We start from the raw sequence: 16,723 nt of genomic DNA on the forward strand, positions 1-16,723 counted from the left end.
GACACCCAGTGGAGGTGGGGGCTGCCGAGGTTCCCAGGGTGGGGCAGGGAGAGGAAGCAAGGACGAAGGACAAGCAGGCAACAGAGTGGATGTGTTGGGGAATGCAGCACTGAGATGTCTGCCCACAGGTCTGTCTTTGGGTGGGAGCCATGGAAGCCAAAGAGGGATGGATGAGAAAGAGGAGGAGGAGGAGGGAGTGAAGCAAGGCCGTTGAGAGTGAGGGAGTGTGGGGAGTGTGGGGGAGTGAGGTCGGCAAGGGCACCTTCGGAACGGCTTTGCCGGTGATGCTGCCGTGAGTGCGGAGTCCAGGGCACGACACGTGGTGTTCTCTAATGGAAGAGTGCCAAGTCCCATTAGCTCTGGAGGCATCTGCAATGTCCTCTCAGAATGCCAGGCACGCAGGGGGACAAGGGGCCTGGGTGGGCAGTGCTAGGGCAGGGATGGAGGTGGGGGAGGCCGCAGAGGGGCGCTCCTCGGCACGGATGGGGACCCGTGTTTGCCCTTCACTACCTCCGAAGTCCAGGCGTCTGTTAACGTCATTCTTGGCTCAGCCTCAGGTTCTGCACAAACCAGGTCCTCAGCTCTACCTTCCCTGAGCTCCACCCCTGCCAGGCTCCCACACTGCAGTGCAGGGATCAGGTTTCACTCCTGCTAGCTGGTGCTGGCACCACACTCTGGTCACTGACAAGCACAGAGCAGCCCTCCCTGCTTCGCATGGGAGCAGGCCCCGCTTCGCAGCAGGATGCACACAGCCCAGAGTTCTGGCCCAGTTTCCACAGGAAAGTGATAGCTTCTTCCACTGGTCACCAGGGGACAGACTGGGCTGTGGAAACTTCCTATCTTCTTGGGAATCAATGCAGTCCTGCACGTGAGGGAAAAGGGAAAAGCATGACCTGGCAGCAGGCCACGAGCTACGGTGTTCCCAGGAACAGTTGTGGCTGCGCGTGCGGGGATGTGTTTACTGAGAGCCCCAGCAGGTGCTGTGCGGGGGTGGTGAAGGGGATATGGCGATGAATCAGATGTGGTTCCCATCCTCCAGGAACTGGCCAGGTGGTGGGGAAGACTGACATGAGTTCACAGCGGGGACACCAGTCCGGGAGTGGATCTATCAGGTATCCCATCAAGGTCCATCCCTATCCTAAAATACACACTTCTTGAAAGCTGGGATAAATAAGGGCCATGTGCCACCCTGTGTCAGTGGGAAGGAACAGAAGATCCCAAGATGACGGCCGTCAAACCCGTTCCCCTGGGTCTCTAGATCCCCTTCACCTTTGCCACACTCACGGCATCTAAGACTTGAAGGCTTCTCCTTGGAAAGCCGACTTCTGTGAGGAACATTCCTTAGTCTCAGACGCTCACCTCCACGTCTGCCCCCTCTAGGAGCTGGGAATGCCACCATCACCAGATTCAAGATGGCGCTGTCACCAGATCTGTCTAGTTTTTCAACTCCCCTCCTCTCACCCGATAGTCACAGAAGCAAAGCATTACCTAGGGCCTGGGATGACCAACCAGGACGGCTGTCCAGCCACTCAGTGGTGCCACTAGATGTGCGCCAACAGCCCACCAGCTCCCAAGGCCAGAAACCCAACTGCCCCTGCTGGCTGTCCCCAGGGCTGCTTGGTGGCAGCAGGCTGGATGCCCGGTGGACGTTTCTTCCATTTTGGCAGTTGATCCAGGCCCAGCCTGGCGTCTTCTCCTACTTCTTGCTGACAATCATGGCCACCCGCAATTTGGAATCCTAGAGCTGCAGAATCCTAGAGCTCTCAATGCCAGCGCTCTGGGACTGCAGGGCCATCCCCAACCCTGCTGTGTCTGAGTCCAAAGCGAACCTGGACATGGCATAAATGTGTTCGTCTGCTGCTCTCACCTCTCCTGCAGAAGGAAGCTGGAGTTCAGGCCACAAGCTGGCCCCAGGGAGAGGCCATGAGGCACCTGGTCAGAGGGCACCAGGGTGTGGTGTCTAAGAACAAAGCAGTCCTGGGGCTGCTGGGGCCTGGGCTTGCCCAGTACCAGGCCCTATGTGCTACGCAGAGGTGACTTTGGCCCGCGGACTTCTAAAGCCTCACGTGCCACCAAGACATGCTAGGTTGGGCCAGCTGAGCCCCACGTGTCCTGAATTCCAGTGCCCGGGCTCCCTCCCTCCAACCTTCATCCCAGGCCCATCCTCCTGCCCCTTAAGCAACAGTAAGTGGGTGTTGGCGACTCCATCTCCCGGCTCCCCTGCTTCTGCAGGCAGAGTCCTGGCCTGCTCGGTGGGTGTTCAAGCAATCTCACCGATTCTTTTCATCAGATTTCTGCCCTCACAAGTAGGCCACGTTCCCCCCAATTCTCCTGGCTACCTGGTCTTTATAATCTAGGTTTGAAAATCCTGAATCAAAATTTAAAGCCAGACCTTTATAAATTTGATCCAAGGAAATAATCAAATCACTATGCAAAGATACAGATGCAAAAATATTTGTTGTGTTTTTATTTGCAGGAGTGAAATTTAAAAATATGCCAGATGCCTACCATTAGGGCACTGGGTAAGGAAATTATGTAGATTATTATATCCAGATGATATGAAGAGTTTAAAAATGCTATAGATTTGTATTTACCGACATAAAAATGTACGTTACATATCATAAAGTCAAAAGAATGCATTGCTAAGCCTTACACAGTGTGATCCCATGTACGTGTGCGTGTGTGCATGTATGCACAAATGCGTGTATACTTTACGTACATGCGTAGAAAGAAAGTCTGGAAAAGGACACTAAAATGGTTGTTACTTGGGATTATGACTGTAGGTAATTTCTATAATTTTAGGTGCTGTCTTTAAAAATATTTTTACAACGAACAAATAGCCTTTTACTGACATTGACTAATACTAATTTAATAACAAGAAAAGTTAAATTACTGAAGAAGTATTATAGTTTTTGAGGAGCTTAAAGGTCCCCTAGCTGCTGGCCGCCCCCAGAAGAGCTACCGCAATGCTCACAGATTGATTCCAGGAAGACTGGCCAGTAGCTTTGCTAGGTTCTAATCCCCATCTGTGTGAGAATCTCCCCAACCATCAGTGAAGAGGACCAGCTCTATACTTCCTCACTGCCACTGGAAAAACAGTGTTAGAGAAATAGCTGTCAGTGTCCACGTCGGATGCCTTTCTTATGTGCAGGCAAGCTGAGCAGAGACTTACCTTTCGATGTCCGTCTCTGGCGAGCTCAGGATTCGTCCCCAGGATGCAAAAACCTCGATGGCCACCAACACTTAGCACAGCGCGAGCATCACCAGGAGGCCAGACAGTCTAGAAAGAGAAGGAAAAGGGTGGCGGTGGGGTGGGAAAGGGTATCATGTTTTGCAGGAGATCTCTTTGGAATTCCAGTATCCTAGACAGTCCCCACTCTAAGTGGACGCTTGTCGCCATGTTGAATTTCTGAGTGTGGACCCTCTCACACAGGGTGTGCCCAAATGCTGCCATGGTACTTCCAGACAAGGGGGGCCAAGTGGGCAGCAGCGAACCCCAAGGGGCAGACCCTAGATGTCCCTCCCCCGCCCCCCAAACACACAAAGCCTTAATCCCCCCAGCACAGCCACTAGCAGTGGATAAGGGAGAATAATGGCATTGCCTTCCATCCGATTCAAACCGAGAGACTCCGAAGACGGGGAAAAATACGAAATTTAGGTCTTTTATCTAATGCTGAAAAGAGAACAGGACACAAACTCTAGAATTATGAAAACAAATCATTACTTCTTTTAGATAATGGGCAAGAAGACCTTGAGGAGGCAAAGGATGGGTTCCCTGGAGAGAATTTGTTTTTTTTTTTTCTTTTTTTTTAAATATAGATTTAATACCTGGTAGAAAGAACCTATCTGTTATGGTGAGGCAGGGCTATTCCCAGTTCCCTCTTTCAAATGTAATATATGGGAAAGCCGTCTTCACGACAAGGAATGGCATCCTCCACTGCAAAAATGCACTGCTGTCATTACCTGGGAATCGATATATTTTTCTAAACTGAATATATCATTATCAATTGATTTTCCTGTTTCCTCTTAGCACTCCAGAGTCCCGGATAGCAGGGGAAAGCTTTAATGTGATATGAGGGATTTGGACAGGTAAATAAGTTATTGTAAACTAATTCCACCTTGCGACAAGCTTCTCTCCAACAACGCAACGGGTCTTTCTCAGAGCCTCTTTCAAGCCAAGCTTTTCCAGCAGCCACTGACAGAGACACACGCGAGCCATATCAAATAGCCATTTTCAAGCTGAAGGTGGCAAAAATATTATTTTTCCCAAGGAGTGAGCGTTCCCTTTACAATTAAGAAATAACCTCTGTGGGGAAGTGAAGGAGGCCAAGGTCACCATTTAATTTTGACACGGAGCCAAAGTCGTGAGTACATTTCCTCTACCAAGCTGATGTGAAGCACGCGGATGAATCGATCGCTTTGGCCACAAAGTATCGACAGTACTGGTGATAATAAACGATCGATGTATTTCTGGGAAAGATTCTTTGGCAGATACATGTTGGTGAAGGGAGAGGTCTGGGAGACAGCAGTCAGATCATTTTTAGATCCTTGAGAATTTTATTCATTCATTCATTCATTCCATAAATATTTGTTGAGTGTCTGTTGTGTGTCAGGCAATGTTCTAGGCACTGGGGATACATAAGTGAACAAAACAGAAAGAAAAAAAAATTCCTGCCCTAAGGGAGCTCATCTTCTAGTGGAGAGAAACAATAAAAATAAGCTTAAGAAATAAGTACAAATTGTACAGTATATTAAAAGGTAGTCAGTGCTATGTATTAGAGAAGACAGAGCAGAAGATGAGCGTCAGAGGACTGAGCTCACAGGAGGGGGATGAGGGAGTGGGCTGTGTGGGAACCTGGGGTTGAGTGTTGGGCAGAGAGAAGAGCCAGTGCAAATGTCCTGGGGGGTGGGAGGAGCATACCTGTCGTGTTCCTGGGCCAGCAAGGAGCCCACTGTGGCTGGACAGGGAGAGTCTAGTAGGACACTCAGCTGGAGCTGTGAGTATCTAGATCGCTTAAGGCCTTGCAGGTCACTGTAAAAACTACTAACTAACTGAGAGCCCAAGATCCTGGCCACCCAGCTTTAGAAGGAGCTCTCATTCTGAGACAGACCTCCCAGGTGTATCAGCTTAATCTGCTTGCCATCCCTTCCACCCAGATGGCTCAGTGCTCCAGGCTGCGCGAGATGAACAGGGCATGGGCCAGGCTGGGGCTTGGAGGGGCCGTGGAGGGAGCTGAGCCACAAGGGTTGCCCAGCTTGTTCTGATGACAATGGGCTTGTCTTTCTTCCTCTGTGGTCCCCAGAGGCCACTTCTAGAGGAGGTAATTGAAACAAAGTCCCGAATAAAAATACACTATACGCGAGGCTGAGTTCTTTGGGACTTTTCCCTAATATGCTTACAGAGACATCCTGACTTGAGCTGACATGTTAGACAGTACAGGTTGTGCTGGATGTCTTGCCCAGGTCTGCCTTCCATGCTGTGTGTCCCTAAGGGGCTCACCTGATCTGCACAGAGCGCACCACTGGAGCTCGGAGACCCTGCAACCCCTGGTCAGGGGCAGCCACTGCAGACACCAGCAGGAGACTAGGAACTGAGATGGGGTTGGGTATTTACTCCCCTACTTGCCTCCCTCCTTGCAGTGGCTTCACGGGCTGGCCGTGACCCTCCACTGCAGTTCACGGGTACAGCTGGCATGTGGTGGGCCCCACAGAGCATCCTCTCTGTGCCCCGGCTTCCAGCTGGAAACTGCCCCATCCCACTGTGGGCTGGGGAGAGCCCTGGTGTGATCTCTGCACCCCGTGCCTACATCTTAGGAAAAGCCCTGTCTGACTCTCTCCCAACCACACATTTCAACATGCAGATTTCCTCTTAAGACCCTAGAAGGTACATTCTCGAGGGTGGTGGAGAGCAGGGCTTTGGAATCAGGGATCAGGCTGAATCCTGACACTGCCCCTTAGTTTTATGACACGGACTAAGGTATTTCATGTCTATGAACCTTCCTTTCTCACTCTTGGAACTAGAGGAATGGATGCATAATTAGCAGTGGCAGGCTCACTGTCTCAGCATTTCCACCACCCACTCCACCGCCCAGGGCCAGGAGCACCTCTTGGCTGACATCTTTGCCCACCCCAACCAGAAACTCCTCCCTCGAGGGGTTTCTACCTGTTCTCAGCTCCTATTGGCATTAGCTGATGTCTCCGTGATTTTACTTATTCCCTCTTGCACTTCCATCCACTCAAGCTCTATTCCTTGCAGTCAAATCCCCGGCATCCGGAGAACAGTCGTTATCTTACTATTTGAATCTCTGGCCCACAGCACCCATCAAGAATGAACCCAGGAAACGACAGGGAGACAGGTACGGTTTTCTATCTCCAGGTGAGGCGAAGGCACCATCGGCAGGCTTGACTTTGACATCTGTGGTCAAACTGACCCTTTCTCTTCCACTCGTTTCATCATCAAACGGCAGCTTCCAGGGTCAAGAAGAATAAAATTAAAAAGCCAAGGGATGAGGGACTTTTTACTTTCCTTTTAAAAATCCAGTGGGTAGTAAGGCAACACCTGTGGAAGAGGTCTTACCTCCTTCCCACCTTGTCAAGGCACTTAAGAGATGCTAATTGAGTTTGACCGGGCATAAAGGCCAACAGGAAATTCCCTCCAATGGGGTCTGTGGGTTAAACAACTGCTGAATGATGCAAGGTGTTTAAAATTTAACCTAAAGAAATGTTTGAGACCGTTCTCATTCCGAGTCTATAAATAAAGATGGCTCCTGACATGAACCAAATTGATAGCCAAGAGAATTACAAATCAGGGCCCCAGGATTTTTTTTTTTTTAGTTCCCTATAAAAGGTACCAATTTTTGGAGAGAGACCGCCCTGAAGAGAGGAGAAACCAATTAGAGAGTCTCCCATTTGATGCAGGATCAGAGACTAGCCCTGCCCGGGTCTTGACCAGGCTACCCAATTATTGCTCCAACGCCCGGGCCAGTCACCAGCCCTCAGCCAACTGGGAAGCAAGGATTCTTTCTTCCTCGGAAGGAAAAAGCAAAGCAGCTAGAGGCTGCACGCTGTGGAAGAAAACCAGCTCCCACACCCACCTTCCTATCAGCCCAGGCTCAGGCCCCTGTGGCACCCCCGGGGTACGGGGCTTGCGGGCCTGCTCTGAATGTATCCTGCAAGGGGAACTCTCATTCACCTTCTCTCAAGAAGAGGGAGAAAACAGCCCATCCATTAATAACATCAACCACGGGTTCACCAAAGCCTGCAGGCATCTTGCCAACCCCAAAATAAACACTCTCCAAAGGTTTATCCATCAGGTTGGCGACAGTTCATGGGCTGAGGGGTCCGGAAGGCACTGCTTTTAAAGAAGAGAATGGACGCGTACAGATGGATGCGAGAACCCACCCAACACAATGTGGAGGTTTCCTCTTTCCATTAAGGAGCCAGAACCGGCCACTGATGAGATCCATTACTTACTCTCAATGCTAGGGATGCACGGCCTGGCCGGCTTCTGTGCCGGCAGGTATTCTTCAGAGAAAGAGAGGATCTTCAGAGGCCACGACGCCTGACTGAGCTGGAGTAACGAAATTTTCATAATGCTTGGAGTTGACAAAGCCTTGCTCATGCCCATTCTCCGATTTACCTTTGCTCAGAAGTTTATATGAGTGGATTACAATTATTTTTCCTATTTTATAGATGGAAAATAAGAACGGCCCAAAGATACACAGCAAATACGTAAGGCAGGGAATGGAAATTGGAACTCCAGATTTGCGCCTTCCATCCCATGCTTTGTTCCAAATTCTTCAGCCGCCGTGTCCCTGGGGCCCTAATCGATGATGAGATTAGAGCTGTCCTGTGTTTGCTCTGCGGTTACCAGCCCTGGGCTGGATAAAAACACAGGTGTCAGCAGGTATCCTCATTCCAGCCTGGTCCTGGTGAGCCCAAACCAACCCTATGACCCGACTGGCCGCTGCCCCCCACCCCTTCACCTGCTTCTCCGCAGCCCCAGTGTGGTCAGGTTCCCAAGTGACCCCCTCCCCCAACAGAGAAGCCACAGACTGGCCCCCACGCCTACCACGAAACCTCAGTCAGCACTAAGACAGTGCACTGGATTCTCCATTACTACCACCTCGGGCTTTCTCAACCTTTATTATCACTTCCCCCACCAAGAGAAAAATTCAATTCAATTCCATTGAAATTCTTTTTAACAAGTGACATTCAATTCTGAAGGGGTAAGATTTTGTAGGGGAGGGTGGAGCTGCTGAGGGGCATAAGCCATTGCGGCATCGTGAGTTTTTGTGCCCTCCTTCACTCCTGGAATCCAGTTACACCCCCGCCCCACCCCTCGTATGCATTAACTTTCTCCAGACCTGCTGCTTCTGGACCCTTTCCTCAGGGCCCAGCATTGCCACCTCTTCTGCTTTAAACACCCCAGTTCCTCGTTCTCCCTCTTGCTCCCCACCCCCAGCACTGTCCTTAACGGTGGGCAGTCACCTGTTCTCTACTGCCGCCAGGCCTCCCTCCCACAACAGCCCCCAAGTGGCCCTCAGAATAGTCACGGCATCGCTGCCCCAAATCCCTCCATGGCAGGGGCCCCAGGGAACCCAGGCAAACCCTGACTCTTTCCATGCCCTGCGCTTCCACAGCGTCCACCGCCTGGGCTACCCGCCCTGCAGACACCCCCAGCTCTCCTTCTGTGACCGCACACCTGCTTCCCTCCCTGGATCTCCTCCCACCAGCCTTCACCCCTTCTCCCACTGAGAACTTCTCTTCAGAGTATAGACACTCTTAAGGAAAACTGCTGGAGAATGTCAAGTGCATGCTTGTCACCCAACGAAGTCTCTTGATGGCCCATCCCCAGGTCCCTCTTGGCTGGTCTGGGCAAGGAGAATGGGCAGAGAAGGAAAATGGGGTACCCGCACACAGACTGATTAGATCCTAAATTATGCCATGATCGTGCTCTGCCAGACACGAGGACTGAAACAGTGCAGAAAAAGAAAAAAGTTCAAATCAACCCCCTCCCCTACACACCCACCCCCTACACACCCCTCCCCTACACCCCCTCCATTGTCCGGTCACGCAGCCGACCCCTCAACAATTGCATTAACTAGGACCCACGTAACTCAGCCCCACCACTCAGCGCCAGCACGCATACCCTCCTCCACCCCCAGTTAATACACATGTGCTTATCACTGGAAGCGGACCTGGCACGACCTTTGCATTTTCGGAAGACCACAAGCTGAGGAGGGGGTGGAGGTGCCAGGGGACCCTCCCGCAGCCTGACTCGCCCGTGGTGGCATTGAGGACGTCGGCAGAGTGTGCAGCACCTGGCACCTAGTAGATGTTCAGTAAGGCTCTGTTGAAGGAAGGAAAATGCCTACCAGACTCGACTCGTTTTCTACAATTTTGCTTCACACATCTGGAAGTTCACACCATGGTTTCATGACTGGAATACAAACCAGCTAAAAAAAAAAATCAGACATTGCTTCCAGATTTCGCTCTTAGGAACAGGCCTGCATCCTCCCTTTAAATTGCAATAATTCCTTCCCAGATGTTGCTTCTCCTTCAGACCCATAAATTCCAGCTTTTCATGATGACGCGTCACATTTGCCTGGTGCTGTGGGCTCTCTGGAGTGCTTGTGCATCTTCTCTCCTTCATTAGACAGCCGTGCGGCCCCAGGAGAGGCGGGACGGGCGCTGACATCTCTAATTCACCGACAGGGAGGCCAGCTGCCGATGCCGCCAAGCTGGATTGCAGTGTGCATGGGGTCCCCTCTCCTTCCTGCGGCTGCAAAACCTGCAGTACCCCCTTTTCCAGCACCCCCCAGGTCTCCATGTGGGGTGGGGCATTTACAGAGGCTCACCCCCCGCCACGTTGGCCTCAGTGGTGCTGCGCACTTCAAACTCTGACTCAAGTGTGAGCGAGTCTCTTTCCTTGGTTCTCCCTGACCCTCCTGCCGGGCTGTACCATTTCAGTAAGACCTGTCTAGAATCTTGGAGTAAAACAGAACAATAGGCCCGTTGGTGGGCGGCAGCCGTGGACAGAAGAAGTCGTATGTGGCCAGACAGGCTGGCTCCCCAGCGGTCTCCAGGAGGGTCTACGGCCCCAGGCAGGTTTGTCCCAGCTCCACGGGGTGGCCTCCATCCTAGCATTAACCACAAAGGAACCTGCACTCAGGGAAGAGCCCACCTCAAGTCTGGACCACACAGGCAGAGCCCGAGAGAGTGGGGCTTCTCCCTTTCTTTGCACCTTCCCTGTTCCTGTTTCTTATGAGGCCTGCCTCCTTCCTGGTGACTGGCCCTGAGGCTGTTTGTTTGAGTTCTTTGGTGTGGAGGGAGACTTTGACCTGTATCTTAAGCCCTCAAGGAGCCAACCACATCAGAAAACACCCGAGTCCTCTATCTGGGCCACAGCCGTCCACGTCAGGGGGCAGGAGACAGTTGTGGGGACAGGAGAAGCAGCCACCAAACCCGTTCACTGGACCTGGAGCCTGCTAGTGCCCAGGGGTCCACAGCATCCCCTGCCCCCTGGACACTCCCTGCCCACAGCTTTAGAGAGAAGCGGTGGGCAAAAGTGTCTTCACAGAGTAAAACATGTTGGGCTTCTAAACTCAGTGTGCTTCTGGTCTGCTCCGGGAGACACAGAGAGATCCGACTAGCCCTTCTCCCAACTAGGAGTCCCCACGGCCTGTGTGGCATGGTCAGAGCTTCCTCTGGATTTACATCCTAGTCCCCGTCGCAGGGGTTCAGGGCTGGCTCGGCCTGTGTGTGGTCAAGAGCATGTAGGAAAGGCACTCAGCATAGCCTGTGGCACGGATAATGGGCAGCTGTAACCATTATATAGCCAGGCCTGCTAACCGAAGCACATAGGTGCCCCTAAGATACCTACAGCGCCACGGGGAGGGCTGGGAACCACACGACGACGTGGTGCTGTCTCTCCCAGCACGTCTCCACAGAAGCGAGCACATGGGGACAAATGCATGGACGGGGATCTTCCCTAGGAGTCGGTGGAAGCGCGGGAGCCCTGGGTCCATCTGACCCTGGTCAGCTGCCATTCCCCGCCCCCTCCAGCTATGTTCCTGAATGTCCTCTGAGCTTCAGCCACCCCCCCCCCCCAACTCCAGGCCTGAGGGACGATGCCACTAAGCCTCCTGACCCCTCGCTCCACCTGGGTTCTGAACCCAAGCCTACAGGGCCAGCATCTGAAAACCACTGCCTCCTCACCCAGTAAAAAGCTGTTTTATTTGAGTAGATTTGAGGCTGTTTCTATACTCTCAGAGAGAAAAAAAAAATTGTGAAAGAAAAGCCTTTGGAGATTACAGTACTTTTTACCCAGATATGATGAGTTATCCATTTAAAAATAAACCACAGACAGGCATGTTTCTCCGTACCCAGGCAGAAAGCAGTCATTACCAGGAATTTCTCTAAGTTCTCTGCTTTTCTTGGCCAATATAGAAACAGCCTAGGAACTGAAAATAGAATTAGGAGCTAATTCTGTTTTCCTGATCTCTACCAACGTGTGCAGGCAAGTGGCTTGATGGCACCATGGCTTCATGTTCCACCCGAAAAAGAAATAATAATAAAACATGGAGCCGTGGCTCACCAGCTTCGAGGCAGTGCTGCGATCTAAACCAGCTACGGAGGAGCCAGGCCAGAGCCCAGAGCAGTCGATACGAGTGCACGGAATCACTGAGTTGCGGCCTGGCACGGCTTGATGTCCAGATACAGGCAAGAAACCAACGACAAGCGCAGGTGAGTGACAAGCTCAAGGTCACACAGCTGATCAGCAGGAGAGGGAGGACGGCAGTGCTGGCTTCCCAACTCCCCTGCTGACCTCTTTCTCCCCCTCATCTCTCTGCAGTTTAACTGGACCTGAAGACTCCAGGAAAGTCCCCTAGAAAGGTTAAACAACTTATCAAACCCGGTCTTCCTTCCTGCAGAAAGCCCCCCCTGTCTTCTCTCTCCTCTCCAGCGAGCAGTAAATCAAATATTCCTTGCTGCATTACTTTTCAAGCTCGATGTTTCTAAATCCAAAGACATCTATAAATAATACATACTCATTTATATGTACATTTAAAAGATTAAAAAAAAGCCATAACAAAGATACCTGTAGATTCTTCTGAATACTAATGGCCTATTTAAGACACAGTGGGAGCAAATGGCTACCGAGCCCAGGTAACCACACATTCAAACCTCCCTCCACTCCCTCCATCTCGGGCTGCGCCCTGGAGCGGGGAGCTCCATTCGGAGCACTCCATTCACTGCTTCTCTCCCACGGTCACATTTAGCCATCTGCTTCTTCTTTTATATGTGGGACTGTGTATTTTTTCCCTCTTCAGTTTTATATGAAACATTTAGCAATGAAGTAGCAAATAAAAATACTACATATCATCTAGAATTCATATAAAATTGTAGTTGGCTTGAACGCATCTAAAGGTTGATAAAAAGAAACACATAGATGCTTCTTAAAGGCTTATTTATATTTTATTACACATTACACACATCACACTTCATTGAGAAAATTTAGAAGTTGATGTGGTTCACTCTGTCACAAGCTGGCATGGCGAAGATTACCGCGTCTAGAGAACATTCTTCCTGTGGAACACAATGCACTTGCTTGCCGTTACCCCAGCAGACGAAAATGGCGCAAATAATCCATCAGCACTCACTTAGTCTTTGGAAAGAAGGGATTCTGTACTCCCCCCCCCCGCCCCGCCCCCGGAGTGTGCACTCTTGGCCTCGGCTAGCTACACCATCCTCCACCCTGCTGATCCTCACTCTAACGTGAGGATGGGGCTGGAGCACCATCGCCTCTCAGCCGGACGCTCAGGCCAGCTAGAAGCCGGCAGAGTTGGCATCCGCCCCGTCACACACCCACATGCAGAAATACAGGATGTCACAAGGCTGCGGATGCTAAGGGCTAAGTTAACAAGACTCCTGGGACTGAGGGTGGTTGGAGGAGGGAGGGCTCCCGGCGGCAGGAAGGCTCTATGTCGGGGCGAACTCTAGGTCCTGGAGGATGAGAACCTGCAGGGTCAGCATGGAGACCAGAAGGTTGATGGGTGCTTTGGGGATATCAATGCCCCCCACACCTCCAGCCTGCCCTCCCACAGAGAGAGGCAGGAGATGGAAAGTGTCAGCAGGTGACGCCCAGGCTGGGGAAGGGGCAGGGCACTGACAGCCTCTGTTATGGCAGGTAAGTGTGGGGCTCTCTTTTGCACCTCAGTACTGCCGGGGATTGCAGCCTCAGCCCCTGTTCTGTTGCTTGGTCTCTGTGACTCCCCTCCCCTTCTGCATAACAGGGAGACACACACTGCTGGCCACAGTAGGAGACCTTGAGTTTGCTCATCCCCACAGCACATGCCATGTCAAATGTGTTTGTAGCGGGATCATCTGCTATCTGTCCGCCGTGCGGAAACCTTGTATGAAAAATAACACTGAGGAGCAAATTAAGTGATCTGTCTGCGAGCAGCCTGTTTAGATGAGGAAGGGCTGCTGTTGACAAATCTATGAAAATTATACATAAATTATCTAAAAGCACACAGACACATGTTCAGAATGAGGACCCTGATTATGAGCATTTTAAATACAACCCGGATTAAATCATCTTGTCTCCCTTGAATGAAGGAATAATAATTAAGAGAAGAGGTGGGAGAAATCAATTATACCCATCACCTTCCCGACCAAAAAAAAAAAAGAAAAAAAGTTAAGAATTTTCACTTTTCAGGATGAGGATGTCTTAACACACTGATACGTCTGGGGTGTTGCCAAGAATCCTCTATAAAATGGGTTATGGGACAGAGGGATCCAGAGAAGCCCCTGGGGGCCCTTAAAATGGGAAGAGGAAAGTAGGGAGGCCAGGTGTGCCTCTCCCTGGGGAGCAGGACCCGGATAAGGATTTAAGGTGATTGGTTTATTTGGGGAGTGATTTCAGAAAGCTAGGGAAGTCATACAGGTAAGTGAAGAAAGCCAAGACAGACCGCCATAAATGAGCAGGTCACTGTTGCAGGCACCCAGGCCAATCTCACTGGGGACCTCTGGGGGACAGAGAGGGGCATGTCTCAGAGGCACCCCTCACATCCTGAGGTGTGAGGTAGCTGGAGCATTTCCCCCCAACTCCCCTTTCTCCTAGGCTTAGAGCTGCTGCCAGAGAATGAACCCCCCTGGCATTTTAGGTCTGCCCTAAGGGGTCAGCAAAGTCTCTGGGGGTGCAGGGTTGGGGAGGATCCTGGGAAAATGAAATTCTAGCATGTGCAAACACACAATGTTGGAAACTTATAACCTCTGATTACTTGGATGGAATTCAATTTGCCATTTTCAAAAGTCTAACAAAAACAGACTACCCCCCCCCATGTAATCACTGAATAATATTATAATCATTTTTGCGTGGAAATTGCATTATTTCCCTGATGGAAGCATACGCTTTGCACCTCTCAGGGCTTCACCCGCTACATTACTTTTCAAAGTATGAAGTAGCAGGTTCCAATTATCTGAAAAAAATTTAAAACAGTAACAGCACAATACATAGTGTGATCCAGACGGAAAGAATACACATTCTCCAGGACAGGCACCTTGATTCGTGGCTGTAACTGTTAAACACATTTCAGGTAATATAGTGATAATGGACATTAATAGTAGCAATAGTGCTGAAGTGCTGGAATATAATCATTTCTGATTATATTACTATTTCCTTTTGTGGAGCACAGTGCATATTTCCAAACGACTCTATGCTCATTAAAAGACACAAAAGCCCAGCGGCGGTTGGCAGAAAGGTGGCCGGAAGGGGCTTGCAGTTCCTGGTGCTTGGAAGGTGGGGAAAGATGGTGGCCCGGAGTTTCTGGAGGGCCCAGCAGCCCCAGCCCCAGCCTCGGTGATCCAGCTCCATCAGAGCCCTCTGCCTGCATTTGCAGACGTCGGCTGCTGAATGCCCATATGTGCAATGTAGCAAGCTGACAGGTTTTAAAGGAGAATTTGGTAAATTAAAAAATGTTTGTTTATGCCCCAATACATGACTATCTTTACCTTCACCTCCCATTATCCCTCAGAAGAAGGGGGTTGCCTTATCTTCAATATACCCAATATATTGATTAATAAATTCTTTATCAAGAAAAGGACATCTCACAGGGCACTCTCTCACCTAATGTAGCAAAAACAGAGGCAGTAATTATTCTTGGGATGATGGCTTCATAATTTTAGCTTCCGGATATTGTTGGAAACAAGACTGAAAGGTCACTTTAGAAAAGACACCCGACAATGGCTAATTGCTGCAAGAGATGGTGAACGTTCACCTGTGAGGCAAATGGAAACAAACACAACAATGTCACAACTGATAGGAATTGGGACTGGTGGCTTGGGACAGAATGTCAAAGGAAGGTATAACCCCCGGATTCAGAAAGTGGCTTCTCCTGAACACTTGGATGGAAGTGAGAATCAGGAGCTCTGGAAAACTGTCAGAGGACTCAAAGAAGCTGCTCTAGTGGGGTGTCTGGCTGGCTCAGTCCGTACGGCACATGACTCTTGAACTCAGGGTTGTGAGTTCAAGCCCGACGTTGGGCATGGAGCCTACTTAACAAACAAACAAACAAAGCTGCTGCAGTGATAAAGAGTACACTGGAACAAAACAGTCGCTGGAGTTGAAACTGCACGTGGCAGGCCTGAATGAGGACTTGTGAAATCTACCAGTGGAAAAAGTCGTATTTTAAAGTTAGCATGTTATAGATTATGTCATTTTAAAAATGTGTAACTAAAGCAATTAATTATATAAGTAAATGGTAAGCTATCTATACTACCACAATATACTCTATATCTGTGTATCATACTATAGACGCGTACGTCTATTTTCCAAAAAATTCATATATTCAGGCTGGCTAAAAAGGTTTTTTTCAGAGACCTTTTCTTTGGGACAGTGGGGGAATATCTTATATTTGGGTGGAAAGTTAGTTTTCTTAGCACTGTCGCGGGGTGGTCACCATCCTGGCAAAGACCTAATTTAATCTACAAATCAAAGCCATCAGGGACACTAGACAATCTTCAGTTCAACAGTTCCTTCATTGTACGGATGTGAAATCTGAAGCCCAGAGAACTCTCTGTCCTACCAAGGAATCCTTAAATGAAGAAGTGAAACGTACAGGAAAATCTAGAAAATCTGAACACGGCTTCTCCCGTGGATACCCCATGTGCCGGTGGTTAGGCCTAAGGCTCTTCATCTGTCAAGTGGGGGTAATTTGGGGCTATCCTCAAAGAATCTACCTGTAGTGGGTTATTCTAGAGCATTGCAGTGTTTGACTTCTCTTCAGGATGTTTTCCCTCTGGATCACAGACCAGTTTGCATTTCTGAAGGCCTGCGAGAACCCTACCACTGCCTTAAAAAAAAAAAAAATGAAGACATGTTTATTGAAATGCCTACCTAAAGATGAAAATGTATGTCCGCTCTTCTTTTCAAATGGAAGGAAACTGCTGAAAGGTGCCAGGCAGGAGTGGTCTTCTGGTCCTACCACTGCCTGTCACCCTTGGCTTCCCTGAGCCACAAAATCTCTTCTCCCCTCTGGCCTGGAGCAGTCCCTTCCACCTGCAATCCCCGGGACCCCGCCATTCATGCCTGTCAGTGCCGTGCTAGGGCTGCCCACTGGACCACCCATCCTGATACAAGGAGGGGCTGTTTTTACTAGAAGGTGGGAAAGCCAGATCTGTGCTGGCTCACGATGCAGCTTTGGGTGCTGAGACCCAC

General features: G+C 50.2%; 1 protein-coding gene across 2 annotated transcripts in view; it reads right to left on the reverse strand.

Moving 5' to 3' along the window:
- The window catches only part of KLHL29 (kelch like family member 29), a 300,737-nt gene that overhangs the window by 217,736 nt on the left and 66,278 nt on the right, over positions 1-16,723 (reverse strand). For both annotated transcript variants that reach the window (XM_045813464.2, XM_087863842.1), the window contains exon 2: positions 3,173-3,280. The gene's annotated coding sequence lies outside the window, so the exon portion shown is untranslated. The remainder of the gene's footprint in view (positions 1-3,172; positions 3,281-16,723) is intronic.

Source organism: Ursus americanus, chromosome 7 (genome assembly GCF_024610735.1).
Source record: "Ursus americanus isolate L20-20 chromosome 7, mUrsAme1.1.p, whole genome shotgun sequence".
Classification (NCBI taxonomy): Eukaryota; Metazoa; Chordata; class Mammalia; order Carnivora; family Ursidae; genus Ursus; species Ursus americanus.